At 48.4% G+C, this 26,988-nt stretch overlaps 1 protein-coding gene across 1 annotated transcript in view; it reads right to left on the bottom strand.

The window, feature by feature from the left end:
• LOC116937241 (uncharacterized) overlaps nt 1-26,988 on the bottom strand; it is a gene marked incomplete at its 3' end in the record, with an annotated part of 141,891 nt that overhangs the window by 50,158 nt on the left and 64,745 nt on the right. The gene's annotated exons all lie outside the window — the stretch shown is intronic.

Below are 26,988 nucleotides of genomic sequence, written 5' to 3'. Positions count from 1 at the left end.
CTATGAGCTATGACTATGGCTATGGGCTATGGCTATGACTATGGGCTATGACTATGGGCTATGACTATGGACTATGGCTATGGGCTAAGGCTATGGGCTATGGCTATGGGCTATGGCTATGGGCAATGGCTATGGGCTATGGGCTATGACTATGGGCTATGACTATGGCTATGAGCTATGACTATGGGCTATGGCTATGGGCTATGGCTATGACTATGGGCTATGACTATGGGCTATGACTATGGACTATGGCTATGGCCTAAGGCTATGGGCTATGGCTATGGGCAATGGCTATGACTATGGGCTATGACTATGGGCTATGGCTATGGGCTATGACTATGGGCTATGGCTATGGGCTATGGGCTATGGCTATGACTATGGGCTATGGCTATGGGCTATGACTATGGGCTATGACTATGGGCTATGGCTATGAGCTATGACTATGGGCTATGACTATGGGCTATGAGCTATGACTATGGGCTATGGCTATGGGCTATGGCTATAGGCTATGGCTATGGGCTATGGCTATGACTATGGGCTATAACTATGGGCTATGGCTATGGGCTATGGGCTATGGGCTATGACTATGGTCTATGGCTATGGGCTATGACTATGGGCTATGGCTATGGGATATGACTATGGGCTATGGGCTATGACTATGGGCTATGGCTATTGCTATGAGCTATGGCTATGGGCTATGACTATGGGCTATGGCTATGGGCTATGGGCTATGGCTATGGGCTATGACTATGGGCTATGACTATGGCTATGACTATGGGCTATGGCTATGGGCTATGACTATGGGCTATGGCTATGGGCAATGACTATGGGCTATGCCTATGGGCTATGACTATGGGCTATGACTATGGGCTATGGCTATGGGCTATGACTATGGGCTATGGCTATGGCTATGACTATGGGCTATGGCTATGGGCTATGACTATGGGCTATGGCTATGGGCCATGACTATGGGCTATGCCTATGGGCTATGGCTATGGGCTATGACTATGGGCTATGACTATGGGCTATGACTATGGGATATGACTATGGGCTATGGCTATGGGCTAAGGCTATGGGCTATGGCTTATGGCTATGACTATGGGCTATGACTATGGGCTATGACTATGGGCTATGGGCTATGGCTATGGGCTATGGCTATGACTATGGGCTATGGCTATGGGCTATGACTATGGGCTATGACTATGGGCTATGGCTATGAGCTATGACTATGGGCTATGACTATGGGCTATGGCTATGAGCTATGACTATGGGCTATGGCTATGGGCTATGGCTATGGGCTATGGGCTATGGCTATGGGCTATGGCTATGACTATCGGCTATGACTATGGGCTATGACTATGGGCTATGACTATGGGCTATGGCTATGGGCTATGACTATGGGCTATGGCTATGGGCTATGACTATGGGCTATGGCTATGGGCTATGACTATGGGCTATGGCTATTGCTATGAGCTATGGCTATGGGCTATGACTATGGGCTATGGCTATGGGCTATGGCTATGGGCTATGGCTATGACTATGGGCTATGGCTATGGGCTATGACTATGACTATGGGCTATGACTATGGCTATGGGCTATGACTATGACTATGGGCTATGGGCTATGACTATGGGCTATGGCTATGAGCTATGACTATGGGCTATGACTATGGGCTATGACTATGGGCTATGGATATGAGCTATGACTATGGGCTATGACTATGGGCTATGACCATGGGCTATGACTATGACTATGGGCTATGACTATGGGCTATGACTATGGTTATGGCCTATGACTATGGGCTATGGCTATGAGCTATGACTATGGGCTATGGCTATGGGCTATGACTATGGGCTATGGGCTATGACTATGGGCTATGGGCTATTGCTATGGGCTATGACTATGGGCTATGGCTATGAGCTATGACTATGGGCTATAACTATGAGCTATGACTATGGGCTATGACTATGGGCTATAACTGAGCTATGACTATGGGCTATGACTATGGCTATGGGCTATGACTATGACTATGGGCTATGGCTATGGGCTATGACTATGGGCTATGGCTATGAGCTATGACTATGGGCTATGACTATGGGCTATGACTATGGGCTATGGATATGAGCTATGACTATGGGCTATGACTATGGGCTATGACCATGGGCTATGACTATGACTATGGGCTATGACTATGGGCTATGACTATGGTTATGGCCTATGACTATGGGCTATGGCTATGAGCTATGACTATGGGCTATGGCTATGGGCTATGACTATGGGCTATGGGCTATGACTATGGGCTATGGGCTATTGCTATGGGCTATGACTATGGGCTATGGCTATGAGCTATGACTATGGGCTATAACTATGAGCTATGACTATGGGCTATGACTATGGGCTATAACTGAGCTATGACTATGGGCTATGGCTGTGGGCTATGGCTATGGGCAATGACTATGGGCTTTGACTATGGGCTATGACTATGGGCTATGACTATGGGCTATGACTATGGGCTATGAGCTATGACTATGGGCTATGACTATGGGCTATGACTATGGGCTATGGCTATGGGCTATGACTATGGGCTATGACTATGGGCTATGGCTATGGGCTATGACTATGGGCTATGACTAGGGCTATGGCTATGGGCTATGGCTATGACTATGGGCTATGGCTATGGGGTATGACTATGACTATGGGCTATGACGATGGGCTATGACTATGGGCTATGACCATGGGCTATGACTATGACTATGGGCTATGACTATGGGCTATGACTATGGTTATGGCCTATGACTATGGGCTATGGCTATGAGCTATGACTATGGGCTATGGGCTATGACTATGGGCTATGGCTATGGGCTATGACTATGGGCTATGGCTATGGGCTATGACTATGGGCTATGACTATGGGCTATGGCTATGACTATGGGCTATGGCTATGGGCTATGACTATGGGCTATGGCTATGGGCTATGACTATGGGCTATGGCTATGAGCTACGACTATGGGCTATAACTATGGGCTATGACTATGGGCTATGACTATGGGCTATAACTGAGCTATGACTATGGGCTATGGCTGTGGGCTATGGCTATGGGCAATGACTATGGGCTATGACTATGGGCTATGGGCTATGACTATGGGCTATGAGCTATGACTATGGGCTATGACTATGGGCTATGGCTATGGGCTATGACTATGGGCTATGGGCTATGACTATGGGCAATGACTATGGGCTATGACTATGGGCTATGACTATGTGCTATGGGCTATGACTATGTGCTATGGGCTATGACTATGGGCTGTGACTATGGGCTATGACTATGGGCTATGACTATGGGCTATGACTATGGGCTATGGGCTATTACTATGACTATGGGCTATGACTATGGGCTATTACTATGACTATGGGCTATGGCTATGGGCTATGGCTATGGGCTATGACTATGGGCTATTACTTGACTATGGGCTATTACTATGACTATGGGCTATGACTATGGGCTATGACTATGGGCCATGACTATGGGCTATGACTATGGGCTATTACTATGGGCTATGACTATGGGCTATGACTATGGGCTATGGCTATGGGCTATGACTACGGGCTATTACTATGACTATGGGCTATGGCTATGGGCAATGACTATGGGCTATGACTATGGGCTATCACTATGGGCTATGACTATGGGTTATGACTACAGGCTATTACTATGACTATGGGCTATGGCTATGGGCTATGACTATGGACTATGACTATGGGCTATTACTATGACTATGGGCTATGACTATGGGCTATGGCTATGGGCTATGACTATGGGCTTAGGCTATGGGCTATGACTATGGGCTATGACTATGGGCTATGACTATGGGCTATTACTATGACTATGGGCTATGACTATGGGCTATGGCGATGGGCTATGACTATGGGCTATGGCTATGGGCTATGACTATGGGCTATGGCTATGGGCTATGACTATGGGCTATGGCCTATGACTATGACTATGGGCTATTACTATGACTAAGGGCTATGCCTATGGGCTATGGCTATGACTATGGGCTATGGCTACGGGCTATGACTATGAGCTATGGCTATGGGCTATGGCTATGAGCTATGACTATGGGCTATGACTATGGGCTATGAGCTATGACTATGGGCTATGGCTATGGGCTATGACTATGGGCTATGACTATGGGCTATTACTATGACTATGGGCTATGACTATGGGCTATGGCTATGACTATGGGCTATGGCTATGGGCTATGACTATGGGCTATGGCTATGGGCTATGACTATGGGCTATGGCTATTGCTATGAGCTATGGCTATGGGCTATGACTATGGGCTATGGATATGGGCTATGGCTATTGGCTATGACTATGGGCTATGACTATGGTCTATGGCTATGGGCTATGGCTATGGGCTATGGCTATGGGCTATGGCTATGGGCTATAACTATGGGCTATGGGCTATGGCTATGGGCTATGACTATGGGCTATGGCTATGGGGTATGGCTATGGGCTATGGCTATGACTATGGGCTATGGCTATGACTATGGGCTATGACTATGAGCTATGACTATGGGCTATGACTATGGGCTATGACTATGGGCTATGAGCTATGACTGTGGGCTATGGCTATGGGCTATGGCTATGGGCAATGGCTATGGGCTATGGCTATAGGCTATGGGCTATGGCTATGACTATGGGCTATGGCTATGGGCTATGACTATGGGCTATGACTATGGACTATGGCTATGGGCTATGGCTATGGGCTATGACTATGGGCTATGGCTATGGGCCATGACTATGGGCTATGGCTATTGCTATGAGCTATGGCTATGGGCTATGACTATGGGCTATGACTATGGGCTATGACTATGGGCTATGACTATGGGCTATGGCTATGGGCTAAGGCTATGGGCTATGGCTATGGGCTATGGCTATGGGCAATGGCTATGACTATGGGCTATGACTATGGGCTATGCCTATGGGATATGACTATGGGCTATGGCTATGGGCTATGGGCTATGGCTATGACTATGGGTTATGGCTATGGGCTATGACTATGGGCTATGACTATGGGCTATGGCTATGAGCTATGACTATGGGCTATGACTATGGGCTATGGCTATGAGCTATGACTATGGGCTATGGCTATGGGCTACGGCTATGGGCTATGGCTATAGGCTATGGCTATGGGCTATGGCTATGACAATGGGCTATGACTATGGGCTATGGCTATGGGCTAAGGCTATGGGCTATGGCTATGGGCAATGGCTATGACTATGGGCTATGACTATGGGCTATGACTATGGGCTATGAGCTATGACTGTGGGCTATGGCTATGGGCTATGGCTATGGGCAATGGCTATGGGCTATGGCTATAGGCTATGGCTATGGGCTATGGCTATGACTATGGGCTATGGCTATGGGCTATGACTATGGGCTATGGCTATGGGCTATGGCTATGACTATGGGTTATGGCTATGACTATGGGTTATGGCTATGGGCTATGACTATGGACTATGGGCTAAGGCTATGGTCTATGGCTATGGGCTATGGCTATGGGCAATGGCTATGACTATGGGCTATGACTATGGGCTATGGCTATGGGCTATGACTATGGGCTATGGCTATGGGCTATGGTTATGACTATGGGCTATGACTATGGGCTATCGCTATGAGCTATGACTATGGGCTATGGCTATGGGCTATGGCTATGACTATGGGCTATGACTATGGGCTATGACTATGGACTATGGCTATGGGCTAAGGCTATGGGCTATGGCTATGGGCTATGGCTATGGGCAATGGCTATGGGCTATGGGCTATGACTATGGGCTATTACTATGGGCTATGGCTATGAGCTATGACTATGGGATATGGCTATGGGCTATGGCTATGACTATGGGCTATGACTATGGGCTATGACTATGGACTTTGGCTATGGCCTAAGGCTATGGGCTATGGCTATGGGCTATGGCTATGGGCAATGGCTATGACTATGGGCTATGACTATGGGCGATGACTATGGGCTATGGCTATGGGATATGGCTATGGGCTATGGCTATGACTATGGGCTATGGCTATGGGCTATGACTATGGGCTATGACTATGGGCTATGGCTATGAGCTATGGGCTATGACTATGGGCTATGAGCTATGACTATGGGCTATGGCTATGGGCTATGGCTATAGGCTATGGCTATGGGCTATGGCTATAGGCTATGACTATGGGCTATGGCTATGAGCTATGACTATGGGCTATGGCTATGGTCTACGGCTATGGGCTATGGCTATAGGCTATGGCTATGGGCTATGGCTATGACAATGGGCTATGACTATGGGCTATGGCTATGGGCTAAGGCTATGGCTATGGGCTATGGCTATGGGCAATGGCTATGACTATGGGCTATGACTATGGGCTATGAGCTATGACTGTGGGCTATGGCTATGGGCTATGGCTATGGGCAATGGCTATGGGCTATGGCTATAGGCTATGGGCTATGGCTATGACTATGGGCTATGGGCTATGACTATGGGCTATGGCTATGGGCTATGACTATGGGCTATGGGCTATGGCTATGACTATGGGTTATGGCTATGACTATGGGTTATGGCTATGGGCTATGACTATGGGCTATGGGCTAAGGCTATGGGCTATGGCTATGGGCTATGGCTATGGGCAATGGCTATGACTATGGGCTATGACTATGGGCTATGGCTATGGGCTATGACTATGGGCTATGGCTATGGGCTTTGGTTATGGGCTATAACTATGGGCTATGGGCTATGGCTATGGGCTATGACTATGGGCTATGGCTATGGGGTATGGCTATGGGCTATGGCTATGACTATGGGCTATGGCTATGACTATGGGCTATGACTATGAGCTATGACTATGGGCTATGACTATGGGCTATGACTATGGGCTATGAGCTATGACTGTGGGCTATGGCTATGGGCTATGGCTATGGGCAATGGCTATGGGCTATGGCTATAGGCTATGGGCTATGGCTATGACTATGGGCTATGGCTATGGGCTATGACTATGGGCTATGGGCTATGACTATGGACTATGGCTATGGGCTATGGCTATGGGCTATGACTATGGGCTATGGCTATGGGCCATGACTATGGGCTATGGCTATTGCTATGAGCTATGGCTATGGGCTATGACTATGGGCTATGACTATGGGCTATGACTATGGGCTATGACTATGGGCTATGGCTATGGGCTAAGGCTATGGGCTATGGCTATGGGCTATGGCTATGGGCAATGGCTATGACTATGGGCTATGACTATGGGCTATGCCTATGGGATATGACTATGGGCTATGGCTATGGGCTATGGGCTATGGCTATGACTATGGGTTATGGCTATGGGCTATGACTATGGGCTATGACTATGGGCTATGGCTATGAGCTATGACTATGGGCTATGACTATGGGCTATGGCTATGAGCTATGACTATGGGCTATGGCTATGGGCTACGGCTATGGGCTATGGCTATAGGCTATGGCTATGGGCTATGGCTATGACAATGGGCTATGACTATGGGCTATGGCTATGGGCTAAGGCTATGGGCTATGGCTATGGGCAATGGCTATGACTATGGGCTATGACTATGGGCTATGACTATGGGCTATGAGCTATGACTGTGGGCTATGGCTATGGGCTATGGCTATGGGCAATGGCTATGGGCTATGGCTATAGGCTATGGGCTATGGCTATGACTATGGGCTATGGCTATGGGCTATGACTATGGGCTATGGCTATGGGCTATGGCTATGACTATGGGTTATGGCTATGACTATGGGTTATGGCTATGGGCTATGACTATGGACTATGGGCTAAGGCTATGGTCTATGGCTATGGGCTATGGCTATGGGCAATGGCTATGACTATGGGCTATGACTATGGGCTATGGCTATGGGCTATGACTATGGGCTATGGCTATGGGCTATGGTTATGACTATGGGCTATGACTATGGGCTATCGCTATGAGCTATGACTATGGGCTATGGCTATGGGCTATGGCTATGACTATGGGCTATGACTATGGGCTATGACTATGGACTATGGCTATGGGCTAAGGCTATGGGCTATGGCTATGGGCTATGGCTATGGGCAATGGCTATGGGCTATGGGCTATGACTATGGGCTATTACTATGGGCTATGGCTATGAGCTATGACTATGGGATATGGCTATGGGCTATGGCTATGACTATGGGCTATGACTATGGGCTATGACTATGGACGTTGGCTATGGCCTAAGGCTATGGGCTATGGCTATGGGCTATGGCTATGGGCAATGGCTATGACTATGGGCTATGACTATGGGCTATGGGCTATGACTATGGGCTATGGCTATGGGATATGGCTATGGGCTATGGCTATGACTATGGGCTATGGCTATGGGCTATGACTATGGGCTATGACTATGGGCTATGGCTATGAGCTATGGGCTATGACTATGGGCTATGGCTATGAGCTATGACTATGGGCTATGGGCTATGGCTATGGGCTATGGCTATAGGCTATGGCTATGGGCTATGGCTATAGGCTATGACTATGGGCTATGGCTATGAGCTATGACTATGGGCTATGGCTATGGGCTACGGCTATGGGCTATGGCTATAGGCTATGGCTATGGGCTATGGCTATGACAATGGGCTATGACTATGGGCTATGGCTATGGGCTAAGGCTATGGCTATGGGCTATGGCTATGGGCAATGGCTATGACTATGGGCTATGACTATGGGCTATGAGCTATGACTGTGGGCTATGGCTATGGGCTATGGCTATGGGCAATGGCTATGGGCTATGGCTATAGGCTATGGGCTATGGCTATGACTATGGGCTATGGGCTATGACTATGGGCTATGGGCTATGACTATGGGCTATGGCTATGACTATGGGTTATGGCTATGACTATGGGTTATGGCTATGGGCTATGACTATGGGCTATGGGCTAAGGCTATGGGCTATGGCTATGGGCTATGGCTATGGGCAATGGCTATGACTATGGGCTATGACTATGGGCTATGGCTATGGGCTATGACTATGGGCTATGGCTATGGGCTATGGTTATGACTATGGGCTATGACTATGGGCTATGGCTATGAGCTATGACTATGGGCTATGGCTATGGCTATGACTATGGGCTATGACTATGGGCTATGACTATGGACTATGGCTATCGGCTAAGGCTATGGGCTATGGCTATGGGCTATGGCTATGGGCAATGGCTATGGGCTATGGGCTATGACTATGGGCTATGACTATGGGCTATGGCTATGAGCTATGACTATGGGCTATGGCTATGGGCTATGGCTATGACTATGACTATGGGCTATGACTATGGGCTATGACTATGGACTTTGGCTATGGCCTAAGGCTATGGGCTATGGCTATGGGCTATGGCGATGGGCAATGGCTATGACTATGGGCTATGACTATGGGCTATGGCTATGGGCTATGACTATGGGCTATGGCTATGGGCTATGGCTATGGGCTATGGCTATGACTATGGGCTATGGCTATGGGCTATGACTATGGGCTATGGCTATGGGCTATGACTATGGGCTATGACTATGGGCTATGGCTATTGCTATGAGCTATGGCTATGGGCTATGACTATGGGCTATGGCTATGGGCTATGGGCTATGGCTATGGGCTATGACTATGGGCTATGACTATGGGCTATGACTATGGGCTATGGCTATGGGCTATGACTATGGGCTATGGCTATGACTATGGGCTATGGCTATGGGCTATGACTATGGGCTATGGCTATGGGCCAGGACTATGGGCTATTGCTATGAGCTATGGCTATGGGCTATGACTATGGGCTATGACTATGGGCTATGACTATGGGATATGACTATGGGCTATGGCTATGGGCTAAGGCTATGGGCTATGGGCTATGGCTTATGGCTATGACTATGGGCTATGACTATGGGCTATGACTATGGGCTATGGCTATGGGCTATGGCTATGGCTATGACTATGGGCTATGGCTATGGGCTATGACTATGGGCTATGACTATGGGCTATGGCTATGGGCTATGACTATGGGCTATGGCTATGAGCTATGACTATGGGCTATGGCTATGGGCTATGGCTATGGGCTATGGCTATAGGCTATGGCTATGGGCTATGGCTATGACTATGGGCTATGACTATGGGCTATGACTATGGGCTATGGCTATGGGCTATGACTATGGGCTATGGCTATGGGCTATGACTATGGGCTATGACTATGGGCTATGACTATGGGCTATGGCTATTGCTATGAGCTATGGCTATGGGCTATGACTATGGGCTATGGGCTATGGCTATGGGCTATGGCTATGACTATGGGCTATGGCTATGGGCTATGACTATGACTATGGGCTATGACTATGGCTATGGGCTATGACTATGGGCTATGGCTATGGGCTATGACTATGGGCTATGGCTGAGCTATGACTATGAGCTATGACTATGGGCTATGACTATGGGCTATGGAAATGAGCTATGACTATGGGCTGTGACTATGGGCTATGACCATGGGCTATGACTATGACTATGGGCTATGACTATGGGCTATGACTATGGTTATGGCCTATGACTATGGGCTATGGCTATGATCTATGACTATGGGCTATGGCTATGGGCTATGACTATGGGCTATGGGCTATGACTATGGGCTATTGCTATGGACTATGGGCTATGGCTATGAGCTATGACTATGGGCTATAACTATGGGCTATGACTATGGGCTATGACTATGGGCTATAACTGAGCTATGACTATGGGCTATGGCTGTGGGCTATGGCTATGGGCAATGACTATGGGCTTTGACTATGGGCTATGACTATGGGCTATGACTATGGGCTATGACTATGGGCTATGAGCTATGACTATGGGCTATGACCATGGGCTATGACTATGGGCTATGGCTATGGGCTATGACTATGGGCTATGGCTATGGGCTATGGCTATGGGCTATGACTATGGGCTATGACTAGGGCTATGGCTATGGGCTATGGCTATGACTATGGGCTATGGCTATGGGGTATGACTATGACTATGGGCTATGACTATGGGCTATGACTATGGGCTATGACCATGGGCTATGACTATGACTATGGGCTATGACTATGGGCTATGACTATGGTTATGGCCTATGACTATGGGCTATGGCTATGAGCTATGACTATGGGCTATGGGCTATGACTATGGGCTATGGCTATGGGCTATGACTATGGGCTATGGCTATGGGCTATGACTATGGGCTATGGCTATGACTATGGGCTATGGCTATGGGCTATGACTATGGGCTATGGCTATGGGCTATGACTATGGGCTATGGCTATGAGCTATGACTATGGGCTATGGCTATGAGCTTTGACTATGGGCTATGACTATGGGCTATGACTATGGGCTATGAGCTATGACTGTGGGCTATGGCTATCGGCTATAGCTATGGGCAATGGCTATGGGCTATGGCTATAGGCTATGGCTATGGGCTATGGCTATGACTATGGGCTATGGTTATGGGCTATGACTATGGGCTATGGCTATGGGCTATGACTATGGGCTATGGCTATGGGCTATGACTATGGGCTATGGCTATGGGCCATGACTATGGGCTATTGCTATGAGCTATGGCTATGGGCTATGGCTATGGGCTATGGCTATGACTATGGGCTATGACTATGGGCTATGACTATGGGCTATGGCTATGGGCTATGACTATGGGCTATGGCTATGGGCTATGACTATGGGCTATGACTATGGGCTATGACTATGGGCTATGGCTATTGCTATGAGCTATGGCTATGGGCTATGACTATGGGCTATGGCTATGGGCTATGGCTATGGGCTATGGCTATGACTATGGGCTATGGCTATGGGCTATGACTATGACTATGGGCTATGACTATGGCTATGGGCTATGACTATGGGCTATGGCTATGGGCTATGACTATGGGCTATGGCTGAGCTATGACTATGGGCTATGACTATGGGCTATGACTATGGGCTATGGAAATGAGCTATGACTATGGGCTGTGACTATGGGCTATGACCATGGGCTATGACTATGACTATGGGCTATGACTATGGGCTATGACTATGGTTATGGCCTATGACTATGGGCTATGGCTATGATCTATGACTATGGGCTATGGCTATGGGCTATGACTATGGGCTATGGGCTATGACTATGGGCTATGGGCTATTGCTATGGACTATGGGCTATGGCTATGAGCTATGACTATGGGCTATAAGTATGGGCTATGACTATGGGCTATGACTATGGGCTATAACTGAGCTATGACTATGGGCTATGGCTGTGGGCTATGGCTATGGGCAATGACTATGGGCTTTGACTATGGGCTATGACTATGGGCTATGACTATGGGCTATGACTATGGGCTATGACTATGGGCTATGAGCTATGACTATGGGCTATGACTATGGGCTATGACTATGGGCTATGGCTATGGGCTATGACTATGGGCTATGGCTATGGGCTATGGCTATGGGCTATGACTATGGGCTATGACTAGGGCTATGGCTATGGGCTATGGCTATGACTATGGGCTATGACTATGGGCTATGACCATGGGCTATGACTATGACTATGGGCTATGACTATGGGCTATGACTATGGTTATGGCCTATGACTATGGGCTATGGCTATGAGCTATGACTATGGGCTATGACTATGGGCTATGTCTATGGGCTATGACTATGGGCTATGGCTATGGGCTATGACTATGGGCTATGGCTATGACTATGGGCTATGGCTATGGGCTATGACTATGGGCTATGGCTATGGGCTATGACTATGGGCTATGGCTATGAGCTATGACTATGGGCTATGGCTATGAGCTTTGACTATGGGCTATGACTATGGGCTATGACTATGGGCTATGAGCTATGACTGTGGGCTATGGCTATCGGCTGTAGCTATGGGCAATGGCTATGGGCTATGGCTATAGGCTATGGCTATGGGCTATGGCTATGACTATGGGCTATGGCTATGACTATGGGCTATGGCTATGGGCTATGACTATGGGCTATGGCTATGGGCTATGACTATGGGCTATGGCTATGGGCCATGACTATGGGCTATGGCTATGGGCTATGACTATGGGCTATGGCTATGAGCTATGACTATGGGCTATGGCTATGACTATGGGATATGGCTATGGGCTATGACTATGGGCTATGGCTATGGGCTATGACTATGGGCTATGGCTATGGGCTATGACTATGGGCTATGGCTATGGGCCATGACTATGGGCTATGGCTATGGGCTATGACTATGGGCTATGGCTATGAGCTATGAGCTATGGCTATGGGCTATGACTATGGGCTATGACTATGGGCTAAGACTATGGGATATGACTATGGGCTATGGCTATGGGCTAAGGCTATGGGCTATGGCTTATGGCTATGACTATGGGCTATGACTATGGGCTATGACTATGGGCTATGGGCTATGGCTATGGGCTATGGCTATGACTATGGGCTATGGCTATGGGCTATGACTATGGGCTATGACTATGGGCTATGGCTATGAGCTATGACTATGGGCTATGACTATGGGCTATGGCTATGAGCTATGACTATGGGCTATGGCTATGGGCTATGGCTATGGGCTATGGCTATGGGCTATGGCTATGACTATGGGCTATGACTATGGGCTATGACTATGGGCTATGACTATGGGCTATGGCTATGGGCTATGACTATGGGCTATGGCTATGGGCTATGACTATGGGCTATGGCTATGGGCTATGACTATGGGCTATGGCTATTGCTATGAGCTATGGCTATGGGCTATGACTATGGGCTATGGCTATGGGCTATGGCTATGGGCTATGGCTATGGGCTATGGCTATGGGCTATGACTATGACTATGGGCTATGACTATGGCTATGGGCTATGACTATGACTATGGGCTATGGCTATGGGCTATGACTATGGGCTATGGCTATGAGCTATGACTATGGGCTTTGACTATGGGCTATGACTATGGGCTATGGATATGAGCTATGACTATGGGCTATGACTATGGGCTATGACCATGGGCTATGACTATGACTATGGGCTATGACTATGGGCTATGACTATGGTTATGGCCTATGACTATGGGCTATGGCTATGAGCTATGACTATGGGCTATGGCTATGGGCTATGACTATGGGCTATGACTATGGGCTATGGGCTATTGCTATGGGCTATGACTATGGGCTATGGCTATGAGCTATGACTATGGGCTATAACTATGGGCTATGACTATGGGCTATGACTATGGGCTATAACTGAGCTATGACTATGGGCTATGGCTGTGGGCTATGGCTATGGGCAATGACTATGGGCTTTGACTATGGGCTATGACTATGGGCTATGACTATGGGCTATGACTATGGGCTATGACTATGGGCTATGAGCTATGACTATGGGCTATGACTATGGGCTATGACATTGGGCTATGGCTATGGGCTATGACTATGGGCTATGGCTATGGGCTATGGCTATGGGCTATGACTATGGGCTATGACTAGGGCTATGGCTATGGCTATGGGCTATGGCTATGACTATGGGCTATGGCTATGGGGTATGACTATGACTATGGGCTATGACGATGGGCTATGACTATGGGCTATGACCATGGGCTATGACTATGACTATGGGCTATGACTATGGTTATGGCCTATGACTATGGGCTATGGCTATGAGCTATGACTATGGGCTATGACTATGGGCTATGGCTATGGGCTATGACTATGGGCATTGGCTATGGGCTATGACTATGGGCTATGACTATGGGCTATGGCTATGACTATGGGCTATGGCTATGGGCTATGACTATGGGCTATGGCTATGGGCTATGACTATGGGCTATGGCTATGAGCTATGACTATGGGCTATAACTATGGGCTATGACTATGGGCTATGACTATGGGCTATAACTGAGCTATGACTATGGGCTATGGCTGTGGGCTATGGCTATGGGCAATGACTATGGGCTATGACTATGGGCTATGACTATGGGCTATGGGCTATGACTATGGGCTATGAGCTATGACTATGGGCTATGACTATGGGCTATGGCTATGGGCTATGACTATGGGCTATGGGCTATGACTATGGGCAATGGCTATGGGCTATGACTATGGTCTATGACTATGGGCTATGACTATGTGCTATGGGCTATGACTATGGGCTGTGACTATGGGCTATGACTATGGGCTATGACTATGGGCTATGACTATGGGCTATGGGCTATTACTATGACTATGGGCTATGACTATGGGCTATTACTATGACTATGGGCTATGGCTATGGGCTATGGCTATGGGCTATGACTATGGGCTATTACTTGACAATGGGCTATTACTATGACTATGGGCTATGACTATGGGCTATGACTATGGGCCATGACTATGGGCTATGACTATGGGCTATTACTATGGGCTATGACTATGGGCTATGACTATGGGCTATGGCTATGGGCTATGACTACGGGCTATTACTATGACTATGGGCTATGGCTATGGGCAATGACTATGGGCTATGACTATGGGCTATCACTATGGGCTATGACTATGGGTTATGACTACAGGCTATTACTATGACTATGGGCTATGGCTATGGGCTATGACTATGGACTATGACTATGGGCTATTACTATGACTATGGGCTATGATTATGGGCTATGGCTATGGGCTATGACTATGGGCTTAGGCTATGGGCTATGACTATGGGCTATGACTATGGGCTATGACTATGGGCTATTACTATGACTATGGGCTATGACTATGGGCTATGGCTATGGGCTATGACTATGGGCTATGGCTATGGGCTATGACTATGGGCTATGGCCTATGACTATGACTATGGGCTATTACTATGACTAAGGGCTATGCCTATGGGCTATGGCTATGACTATGGGCTATGGCTACGGGCTATGACTATGAGCTATGGCAATGGGCTATGGCTATGAGCTATGACTATGGGCTATGACTATGGGCTATGAGCTATGACTATGGGCTATGGCTATGGGCTATGACTATGGGCTATGACTATGGGCTATTACTATGACTATGGGCTATGACTATGGGCTATGGCTATGACTATGGGCTATGGCTATGGGCTATGACTATGGGCTATGGCTATGGGCTATGACTATGGGCTATGGGTATTGCTATGAGCTATGGCTATGGGCTATGACTATGGGCTATGGCTATGGGCTATGGCTATTGGCTATGACTATGGGCTATGACTATGGTCTATGGCTATGGGCTATGGCCTATGGCTATGGGCTATAACTATGGGCTATGGGCTATGGCTATGGGCTATGACTATGGGCTATGGCTATGGGGTATGGTTATGGGCTATGGCTATGAATATGGGCTATGGCTATGACTATGGGCTATGACTATGAGCTATGACTATGGGCTATGACTATGGGCTATGACTATGGGCTATGAGCTATGACTGTGGGCTATGGCTATGGGCTATGGCTATGGGCAATGGCTATGGGCTATGGCTATAGGCTATGGGATATGGCTATGACTATGGGCTATGGCTATGGGCTATGACTATGGGCTATGGGCTATGACTATGGACTATGGCTATGGGCTATGGCTATGGGCTATGACTATGGGCTATGGCTATGGGCCATGACTATGGGCTATGGCTATTGCTATGAGCTATGGCTATGGGCTATGACTATGGGCTATGGGTATGGGCTATGACTATGGGCTATGACTATGGGCTATGACTATGGGCTATGGCTATGGGCTAAGGCTATGGGCTATGGCTATGGGCTATGGCTATGGGCAATGGCTATGACTATGGGCTATGACTATGGGCTATGCCTATGGGATATGACTATGGGCTATGGCTATGGGCTATGGCTATGGGCTATGGCTATGACTATGGGTTATGGCTATGGGCTATGACTATGGGCTATGACTATGGGCTATGGCTATGAGCTATGACTATGGGCTATGACTATGGGCTATGGCTATGGGCTATGACTATGGGCTATGGCTATGGGCTACGGCTATGGGCTATGGCTATAGGCTATGGCTATGGGCTATGGCTATGACAATGGGCTATGACTATGGGCTATGGCTATGGGCTAAGTCTATGGGCTATGGCTATGGGCAATGGCTATGACTATGGGCTATGACTATGGGCTATGACTATGGGCTATGAGCTATGACTGTGGGCTATGGCTATGGGCTATGGCTATGGGCAATGGCTATGGGCTATGGCTATAGGCTATGGCTATGGGCTATGGCTATGACTATGGGCTATGGCTATGGGCTATGACTATGGGCTATGGCTATGGGCTATGACTATGTGCTATGGCTATGGGCTATGGCTATGACTATGGGTTATGGCTATGACTATGGGTTATGACTATGGGCTATGACTATGGGCTATGGGCTAAGGCTATGGGCTATGGCTATGGGCTATGGCTATGGGCAATGGCTATGACTATGGGCTATGACTATGGGCTATGGCTATGGGCTATGACTATGGGCTATGGGCTATGGCTATGGGCTATGGTTATGACTATGGGCTATGACTATGGGATATGGCTATGAGCTATGACTATGGGCTGTGGCTATGGGCTATGGCTATGACTATGGGCTATGACTATGGGCTATGACTATGGACTATGGCTATGGGCTAAGGCTATGGGCTATGGCTATGGGCTATGGCTATGGGCAATGGCTATGGGCTATGGGCTATGACTATGGGCTATTACTATGGGCTATGGCTATGAGCTATGACTATGGGCTATGGCTATGGGCTATGGCTATGACTATGGGCTATGACTATGGGCTATGACTATGGACTTTGGCTATGGCCTAAGGCTATGGGCTATGGCTATGGGCTATGGCTATGGGCAATGGCTATGACTATGGGCTATGACTATGGGCTATGGCTATGGGCTATGACTATGGGCTATGGCTATGGGATATCGCTATGGGCTATGGCTATGACTATGGGCTATGGCTATGGGCTATGACTATGGGCTATGACTATGGGCTATGGCTATGAGCTATGGGCTATGACTATGGGCTATGGCTATGAGCTATGACTATGGGCTATGGGCTATGGCTATAGGCTATGGCTATGGCTATGACTATGGGCTATGGGCTATGACTATGGGCTATGGCTATGGGCTATGAATATGACTATGGGCTATGACTATGGCTATGGGCTATGACCATGACTATGGGCTATGGCTATGGGCTATGACTATGGGCTTAGGCTATGGGCTATGACTATGGGCTATGACTATGGGCTATGACTATGGGCTATTACTATGACTATGGGCTATGACTATGACTATGGGCTATTACTATGACTATGGGCTATGACTATGGGCTATGGCTATGGGCTATGACTATGGGCTTAGGCTATGGGCTATGACTATGGGCAATGACTATGGGCTATGACTATGGGCTATTACTATGACTATGGGCTATGACTATGGGCTATGGTGATGGGCTATGACTATGGGCTATGGCTATGGGCTATGACTATGGGCTATGGCTATGGGCTATGACTATGGGCTATGGCCTATGACTATGACTATGGGCTATTACTATGACTAAGGGCTATGGCTATGGGCTATGGCTATGACTATGGGCTATGGCTACGGGCTATGACTATGAGCTATGCCTATGAGCTATGACTATGGGCTATGACTATGGGCTATGAGCTATGACTATGGGCTATGGCTATGGGCTATGACTATGGGCTATGACTATGGGCTATTACTATGACTATGGGCTATGACTATGGGCTATGGCTATGACTATGGGCTATGGCTATGGGCTATGACTATGGGCTATGGCTATGGGCTATGACTATGGGCTATGGCTATTGCTATGAGCTATGGCTATGGGCTATGACTATGGGCTATGGCTATGGGCTATGGCTATTGGCTATGACTATGGGCTATGACTATGGTCTATGGCTATGGGCTATGGCTATGGGCTATGGCTATGGGCTATGGCTATGGGCTATAACTATGGGCTATGGGCTATGGCTATGGGCTATGGCTATGGGGTATGGTAATGGGCTATGGCTATGACTATGGGCTATGGCTATGACTATGGGCTATGACTATGAGCTATGACTATGGGCTATGACTATGGGCTATGACTATGGGCTATGAGCTATGACTGTGGGCTATGGCTATGGGCTATGGCTATGGGCAATGGCTATGGGCTATGGCTATAGGCTATGGGCTATGGCTATGACTATGGGCTATGGCTATGGGCTATGACTATGGGCTATGGGCTATGACTATGGACTATGGCTATGGGCTATGGCTATGGGCTATGACTATGGGCTATGGCTATGGGCCATGACTATGGCCTATGGCTATTGCTATGAGCTATGGCTATGGGCTATGACTATGGGCTATGGTTATGGGCTATGACTATGGGCTATGACTATGGGCTATGACTATGGGCTATGGCTATGGGCTAAGGCTATGGGCTATGGCTATGGGCTATGGCTATGGGCAATGGCTATGACTATGGGCTATGACTATGGGCTATGGCTATGGGCTATGGCTATGACTATGGGCTATGGCTATGGGCTATGACTATGGGCTATGACTATGGGCTATGGCTATGAGCTATGACTATGGGCTATGACTATGGGCTATGGCTATGAGCTATGACTATGGGCTATGGCTATGGGCTACGGCTATGGGCTATGGCTATAGGCTATGGCTATGGGCTATGGCTATGACAATGGGCTATGACTATGGCTATGGGCTAAGGCTATGGCTATGGGCTATGGCTATGGGCAATGGCTATGACTATGGGCTATGACTATGGGCTATGAGCTATGACTGTGGGCTATGGCTATGGGCTATGGCTATGGGCAATGGCTATGGGCTATGGCTATAGGCTATGGGCTATGGCTATGACTATGGGCTATGGGCTATGACTATGGGCTATGGCTATGGGCTATGACTATGGGCTATGGCTATGACTATGGGTTATGGCTATGACTATGGGTTATGGCTATGGGCTATGACTATGGGCTATGGGCTAAGGCTATGGGCTATGGCTATGGGCTATGGCTATGGGCAATGGCTATGACTATGGGCTATGACTATGGGCTATGGCTATGGGCTATGACTATGGGCTATGGCTATGGGCTATGACTATGGGCTATGGCTATGGGCTATGGCTATGGGCTATGGCTATGGGCTATGACTATGGGCTATGGCTATGAGCTATGACTATGGGCTATGACTATGGGCTATGGCTATGAGCTATGACTATGGGCTATGGCTATGGGCTACGGCTATGGGCTATGGCTATAGGCTATGGCTATGGGCTATGGCTATGACAATGGGCTATGACTATGGGCTATGGCTATGGGTTAAGGCTATGGCTATGGGCTATGGCTATGGGCAATGGCTATGACTATGGGCTATGACTATGGGCTATGAGCTATGACTGTGGGCTATGGCTATGGGCTATGGCTATGGGCAATGGCTATGGGCTATGGCTATAGGCTATGGGCTATGGCTATGACTATGGGCTATGGGCTATGACTATGGGCTATGGCTATGGGCTATGACTATGGGCTATGGCTATGGGCTATGGCTATGACTATGGGTTATGGCTATGACTATGGGTTATGGCTATGGGCTATGACTATGGGCTATGGGCTAAGGCTATGGGCTATGGCTATGGGCTATGGCTATGGGCAATGGCTATGACTATGGGCTATGACTATGGGCTATGGCTATGGGCTATGACTATGGGCTATGGGCTATGGCTATGGGCTATGGTTATGACTATGGGCTATGACTATGGGCTATGGCTATGAGCTATGACTATGGGCTATGGCTATGGGCTATGGCTATGACTATGGGCTATGACTATGGGCTATGACTATGGACTATGGCTATGGGCTAAGGCTATGGGCTATGGTTATGGGCTATGGCTATGGGCAATGGCTATGGGCTATGGGCTATGACTATGGGCTATGACTATGGGCTATGGCTATGAGCTATGACTATGGGCTATGGCTATGGGCTATGGCTATGACTATGACTATGGGCTATGACTATGGGCTATGACTATGGACTTTGGCTATGGCCTAAGGCTATGGGCTATGGCTATGGGCTATGGGCTATGGCTATGGGCAATGGCTATGACTATGGGCTATGACTATGGGCTATGGCTATGGGCTATGACTATGGGCTATGGCTATGGGCTATGGCTATGGGCTATGGCTATGACTATGGGCTATGGCTATGGGCTATGACTATGGGCTATGACTATGGGCTATGGCTATGAGCTATGACTATGGGCTATGACTATGGGCTATGGCTATGAGCTATGACTATGGGCTATGGGCTATGGCTATGGGCTAGTGCTATAGGCTATGGCTATGGGCTATGGCTATGACTATGGGCTATGACTATGGGCTATGGCTATGGGCTATGGCTATGGGCTATGACTATGGGCTAAGGCTATGGGCTATGACTATGGGCTATGGCTATGGGCTATGACTATGGGCTATGGCTATGGGCTATGACTATGGGCTATGGCTATGGGCTATGACTATGGGCTATGGCTATTGCTATGAGCTATGGCTATGGGCTATGACTATGGGCTATGGCTATGGGCTATGGGCTATGGCTATGGGCTATGACTATGGGCTATGACTATGGGCTATGGCTATGGGCTATGACTATGGGCTATGGCTATGGGCTATGACTATGGGCTATGGCTATGGCTATGACTATGGGCTATGGCTGTGGGCTATGACTATGGGCTATGGCTATGGGCCAGGACTATGGGCTATTGCTATGAGCTATGGCTATGGGCTATGACTATGGGCTATGGCTATGACTATGGGCTATGGCTATGGGCTATGACTATGGGCTATGGCTATGGGCTATGACTATGTGCTATGGCTATGGGCTATGGCTATGACTATGGGTTATGGCTATGACTATGGGTTATGACTATGGGCTATGACTATGGGCTATGGGCTAAGGCTATGGGCTATGGCTATGGGCTATGGCTATGGGCAATGGCTATGACTATGGGCTATGACTATGGGCTATGGCTATGGGCTATGACTATGGGCTATGGGCTATGGCTATGGGCTATGGTTATGACTATGGGCTATGACTATGGGATATGGCTATGAGCTATGACTATGGGCTGTGGCTATGGGCTATGGCTATGACTATGGGCTATGACTATGGGCTATGACTATGGACTATGGCTATGGGCTAAGGCTATGGGCTATGGCTATGGGCTATGGCTATGGGCAATGGCTATGGGCTATGGGCTATGACTATGGGCTATTACTATGGGCTATGGCTATGAGCTATGACTATGGGCTATGGCTATGGGCTATGGCTATGACTATGGGCTATGACTATGGGCTATGACTATGGACTTTGGCTATGGCCTAAGGCTATGGGCTATGGCTATGGGCTATGGCTATGGGCAATGGCTATGACTATGGGCTATGACTATGGGCTATGGCTATGGGCTATGACTATGGGCTATGGCTATGGGATATCGCTATGGGCTATGGCTATGACTATGGGCTATGGCTATGGGCTATGACTATGGGCTATGACTATGGGCTATGGCTATGAGCTATGGGCTATGACTATGGGCTATGGCTATGAGCTATGACTATGGGCTATGGGCTATGGCTATAGGCTATGGCTATGGCTATGACTATGGGCTATGGGCTATGACTATGGGCTATGGCTATGGGCTATGACTATGACTATGGGCTATGACTATGGCTATGGGCTATGACCATGACTATGGGCTATGGCTATGGGCTATGACTATGGGCTTAGGCTATGGGCTATGACTATGGGCTATGACTATGGGCTATGACTATGGGCTATTACTATGACTATGGGCTATGACTATGACTATGGGCTATTACTATGACTATGGGCTATGACTATGGGCTATGGCTATGGGCTATGACTATGGGCTTAGGCTATGGGCTATGACTATGGGCAATGACTATGGGCTATGACTATGGGCTATTACTATGACTATGGGCTATGACTATGGGCTATGGTGATGGGCTATGACTATGGGCTATGGCTATGGGCTATGACTATGGGCTATGGCTATGGGCTATGACTATGGGCTATGGCCTATGACTATGACTATGGGCTATTACTATGACTAAGGGCTATGGCTATGGGCTATGGCTATGACTATGGGCTATGGCTACGGGCTATGACTATGAGCTATGCCTATGAGCTATGACTATGGGCTATGACTATGGGCTATGAGCTATGACTATGGGCTATGGCTATGGGCTATGACTATGGGCTATGACTATGGGCTATTACTATGACTATGGGCTATGACTATGGGCTATGGCTATGACTATGGGCTATGGCTATGGGCTATGACTATGGGCTATGGCTATGGGCTATGACTATGGGCTATGGCTATTGCTATGAGCTATGGCTATGGGCTATGACTATGGGCTATGGCTATGGGCTATGGCTATTGGCTATGACTATGGGCTATGACTATGGTCTATGGCTATGGGCTATGGCTATGGGCTATGGCTATGGGCTATGGCTATGGGCTATAACTATGGGCTATGGGCTATGGCTATGGGCTATGGCTATGGGGTATGGTTATGGGCTATGGCTATGACTATGGGCTATGGCTATGACTATGGGCTATGACTATGAGCTATGACTATGGGCTATGACTATGGGCTATGACTATGGGCTATGAGCTATGACTGTGGGCTATGGCTATGGGCTATGGCTATGGGCAATGGCTATGGGCTATGGCTATAGGCTATGGGCTATGGCTATGACTATGGGCTATGGCTATGGGCTATGACTATGGGCTATGGGCTATGACTATGGACTATGGCTATGGGCTATGGCTATGGGCTATGACTATGGGCTATGGCTATGGGCCATGACTATGGCCTATGGCTATTGCTATGAGCTATGGCTATGGGCTATGACTATGGGCTATGGTTATGGGCTATGACTATGGGCTATGACTATGGGCTATGACTATGGGCTATGGCTATGGGCTAAGGCTATGGGCTATGGCTATGGGCTATGGCTATGGGCAATGGCTATGACTATGGGCTATGACTATGGGCTATGGCTATGGGCTATGGCTATGACTATGGGCTATGGCTATGGGCTATGACTATGGGCTATGACTATGGGCTATGGCTATGAGCTATGACTATGGGCTATGACTATGGGCTATGGCTATGAGCTATGACTATGGGCTATGGCTATGGGCTACGGCTATGGGCTATGGCTATAGGCTATGGCTATGGGCTATGGCTATGACAATGGGCTATGACTATGGCTATGGGCTAAGGCTATGGCTATGGGCTATGGCTATGGGCAATGGCTATGACTATGGGCTATGACTATGGGCTATGAGCTATGACTGTGGGCTATGGCTATGGGCTATGGCTATGGGCAATGGCTATGGGCTATGGCTATAGGCTATGGGCTATGGCTATGACTATGGGCTATGGGCTATGACTATGGGCTATGGCTATGGGCTATGACTATGGGCTATGGCTATGGGCTATGGCTATGACTATGGGTTATGGCTATGACTATGGGTTATGGCTATGGGCTATGACTATGGGCTATGGGCTAAGGCTATGGGCTATGGCTATGGGCTATGGCTATGGGCAATGGCTATGACTATGGGCTATGACTATGGGCTATGGCTATGGGCTATGACTATGGGCTATGGCTATGGGCTATGACTATGGGCTATGGCTATGGGCTATGGCTATGGGCTATGGCTATGGGCTATGACTATGGGCTATGGCTATGAGCTATGACTATGGGCTATGACTATGGGCTATGGCTATGAGCTATGACTATGGGCTATGGCTATGGGCTACGGCTATGGGCTATGGCTATAGGCTATGGCTATGGGCTATGGCTATGACAATGGGCTATGACTATGGGCTATGGCTATGGGTTAAGGCTATGGCTATGGGCTATGGCTATGGGCAATGGCTATGACTATGGGCTATGACTATGGGCTATGAGCTATGACTGTGGGCTATGGCTATGGGCTATGGCTATGGGCAATGGCTATGGGCTATGGCTATAGGCTATGGGCTATGGCTATGACTATGGGCTATGGGCTATGACTATGGGCTATGGCTATGGGCTATGACTATGGGCTATGGCTATGGGCTATGGCTATGACTATGGGTTATGGCTATGACTATGGGTTATGGCTATGGGCTATGACTATGGGCTATGGGCTAAGGCTATGGGCTATGGCTATGGGCTATGGCTATGGGCAATGGCTATGACTATGGGCTATGACTATGGGCTATGGCTATGGGCTATGACTATGGGCTATGGGCTATGGCTATGGGCTATGGTTATGACTATGGGCTATGACTATGGGCTATGGCTATGAGCTATGACTATGGGCTATGGCTATGGGCTATGGCTATGACTATGGGCTATGACTATGGGCTATGACTATGGACTATGGCTATGGGCTAAGGCTATGGGCTATGGTTATGGGCTATGGCTATGGGCAATGGCTATGGGCTATGGGCTATGACTATGGGCTATGACTATGGGCTATGGCTATGAGCTATGACTATGGGCTATGGCTATGGGCTATGGCTATGACTATGACTATGGGCTATGACTATGGGCTATGACTATGGACTTTGGCTATGGCCTAAGGCTATGGGCTATGGCTATGGGCTATGGGCTATGGCTATGGGCAATGGCTATGACTATGGGCTATGACTATGGGCTATGGCTATGGGCTATGACTATGGGCTATGGCTATGGGCTATGGCTATGGGCTATGGCTATGACTATGGGCTATGGCTATGGGCTATGACTATGGGCTATGACTATGGGCTATGGCTATGAGCTATGACTATGGGCTATGACTATGGGCTATGGCTATGAGCTATGACTATGGGCTATGGGCTATGGCTATGGGCTAGTGCTATAGGCTATGGCTATGGGCTATGGCTATGACTATGGGCTATGACTATGGGCTATGGCTATGGGCTATGGCTATGGGCTATGACTATGGGCTAAGGCTATGGGCTATGACTATGGGCTATGGCTATGGGCTATGACTATGGGCTATGGCTATGGGCTATGACTATGGGCTATGGCTATGGGCTATGACTATGGGCTATGGCTATTGCTATGAGCTATGGCTATGGGCTATGACTATGGGCTATGGCTATGGGCTATGGGCTATGGCTATGGGCTATGACTATGGGCTATGACTATGGGCTATGGCTATGGGCTATGACTATGGGCTATGGCTATGGGCTATGACTATGGGCTATGGCTATGGCTATGACTATGGGCTATGGCTGTGGGCTATGACTATGGGCTATGGCTATGGGCCAGGACTATGGGCTATTGCTATGAGCTATGGCTATGGGCTATGACTATGGGCTATGACTATGGGCTATGACTATGGGATATGACTATGGGCTATGGCTATGGGCTAAGGCTATGGGCTATGGCTTATGGCTATGACTATGGGCTATGACTATGGGCTATGACTATGGGCTATGGCTATGGGCTATGGCTATGGGCTATGGCTATGGGCTATGGCTATGACTATGGGCTATGGCTATGGGCTATGACTATGGGCTATGACTATGGGCTATGGCTATGAGCTATGACTATGGGCTATGACTATGGGCTATGGCTATGGGCTATGGCTATGGGCTATGGCTATAGGCTATGGCTATGGGCTATGGCTATGACTATGGGCTATGACTATGGGCTATGACTATGGGCTATGGCTATGGGCTATGACTATGGGCTATGGCTATGGGCTATGACTATGGGCTATGACTATGGGCTATGGCTATGGGCTATGACTATGGGCTATGGCTATTGCTATGAGCTAT

The sequence above is a fragment of the Petromyzon marinus genome, assembly GCF_048934315.1.
Source record: "Petromyzon marinus isolate PM22_M1 ecotype Great Lakes invasive population chromosome 77 unlocalized genomic scaffold, UKy_Petmar_22M1.pri1.0 chr77_unloc.4, whole genome shotgun sequence".
In the NCBI taxonomy this organism is placed as follows: domain Eukaryota; kingdom Metazoa; phylum Chordata; class Hyperoartia; order Petromyzontiformes; family Petromyzontidae; genus Petromyzon; species Petromyzon marinus.
This window is presented reverse-complemented; position numbering and strand designations above follow the sequence as displayed.